Source organism: Monopterus albus, unplaced genomic scaffold (genome assembly GCF_001952655.1).
Source record: "Monopterus albus unplaced genomic scaffold, M_albus_1.0 scaffold245.1, whole genome shotgun sequence".
NCBI classification, from domain to species: Eukaryota; Metazoa; Chordata; class Actinopteri; order Synbranchiformes; family Synbranchidae; genus Monopterus; species Monopterus albus.
In genome coordinates this window covers 612,312-614,530 of record NW_018128125.1, presented here as the reverse complement: position 1 = coordinate 614,530, position 2,219 = coordinate 612,312, and positions in this window count along the sequence as shown.

Genomic DNA, 2,219 nt, shown 5'->3' with positions numbered 1-2,219 from the left:
AGTACAAACAATGCAAAATAAGCAGTATAAACAGGCAGTAAACAATGCAGACAGACAAAAGAATGCTCTTTGTGAAATGAAGTAAATAGCAATAAAAATAGAGACCTGTGTAGACACACAGTCTAGATGCATTTTACGGATCTATATGTACAAGGTATATTTACAGGTATTGTACTGAGGGTTATTGAGCAGTCATACCGTCGTGGGTTAAGTGTTCATCAGAGTGACAGCCCGGGGGAAGAAACTGCCCCTGTGCCTGGTTGTCTTGGCGCACAGTGACCTGTAACGCCATCCAGATGGGAGGAGTTTGAACAGATTGTGTCCCAGGTGTGAGGGGTCTGCAATGATCCTCTCCTCCCTCCTTTTGATCTGTGAGGTGTACAGGTCCTCCATGGTGGGCAGGCTCACAGCAATGACCTTTTCTGCAGTCCTGACTGTCCGCTGAAGTCTGTACTTGTCCTGTTTGGTTGCTGAGCCAAACCAGACAGTGATGGAGGTGCAGAGAACAGACTCGATGATTCCTTTGTAGAACTGTATCAGTAGCTCCTGGGGCAGGTCAAACTTCCTGAGCTGGCGCAGGAAGTACATCCTCTGCTGTGCCTTCTTGATGATGGTCCTGATATTGGATGCCCACTTCAGGTCCTGGGAGATAGTGGAGCCTAGGAACTTGTAGGGCTTTACTGCTGGTAGTGCTGCCAAGTATGGTGGGGGGTTCTTCCTGAAGTCCACTGTCATCTCCACTGTTTTGAGTGTGTTCAGCTCCAGGTTGTTGCGGCTACACCACAGGACCAGCTGCTCAACCTCCCATCTATAGGCTGACTCCTCAACGTCTCGGATGAGACCAATGACCATTGTATCATCAGCAAACTTTAGGAGCTTAACAGAGGGGTCCTTTGAGATGCAGTTGTTGGTGTAGAGTGAAAACAGCAGAGAGGAGAACACACATCCCTGGGGGGCGCCTGTGCTTATTGTCTGGGTGCAGGATGTGGTTTTCCCCAGCCTCACCTGCTGCTTCCTGTCGGAAAACTAGTAAGCCACTGACAGGTGGGGGTAGGCACAGTGAGTTGGGTCAGTTTGGAGTAGAGGATGTCCGGGATGATGGTGTTGAATGGTGAGCTGAAGTCCACAAAGAGGGCCAGTACATAGGTCCCTGGGGAGTCGAGGTGTTGCAGGATGTAATGCGGTGCCATGTAAACTAGCAGGAGGTCTATGGTGTTCTTCAGGTGGGCCAGTGCCAGTCTTTCAAAGGACTTCATAACTACAGATGTCAGGGTGACAGGTCTGTGGTCATTCAGTCCACTGATGGGGGTTTTCTTGGGGACTGGAATGATGGTGGCGCATTTGAAGCAGGAGGGGACTTCACACAGCTCTAGTGACTTGTTGAAAATGGGGGCCAGCTGATCAGCACAAACTTTCAGGCAGGAGGGGGTCACACCATCTGGGCCTGGTGCCTTTCTGATCTTTTGTCTTTTTAAAAGGCCACACACATCATTTTCACAGATTGTTAGAAGTGGGAGGCTGGAGGGAAGGGTGGTGATTGTTGGGGGAGCAGCTGCTGGGACTGAGGTAGGGAGGGTGGAGGGAGTGTTGTTTGTTAAACCTGCAGTAGAACACATTCAGGTCGTCTGCTAGTTGATGGTCCTCCACAGCAGGGGGGATGGTTTTCTATAGCCAGTGATGCTTTTCAGACTTCTCCACACAGACGAGGGGCCGTTGGTTGAAACCTGAGCTTTGACCTTTTCAGAGTAGCTGACCACCAGGTGGTGATCAGTTGACAGCTCCGCCCCTCTCTTCACCCGAGTGTCCAAGACATACGGCCGGAGGTCAGATGAAACAACCACAAAGTCGATCATCGAGCTCCGGCCTAGGGTTTCCTGGTGCCACGTGCACTGATGGACACCCTTATGCTTGAACATGGTGTCTGTTATCCAATAACAGAACACCACTCGGGTTCAGATCGGGGGGTCCGTTCCTCCCAATCACTCCCCTCCAGGTTTCACTGTTGCTGCCCACATGAGCATTGAAGTCTCCCAGTAAAACAACGGAGTCCCCAGTTGGTGTTACGTCCACGGATCAGGCACCTCGGCAGCTGGCGACTCCACCCCTGCTCACGTAGGAGCATGCTCCCGGCGGCGAGGCACACCTGCGCTCAATTATCAGAACCATACTTAAGCACGGCGCTGGTGTGTCTTCGTCGCGAGATGATCTCTCATCTTTCG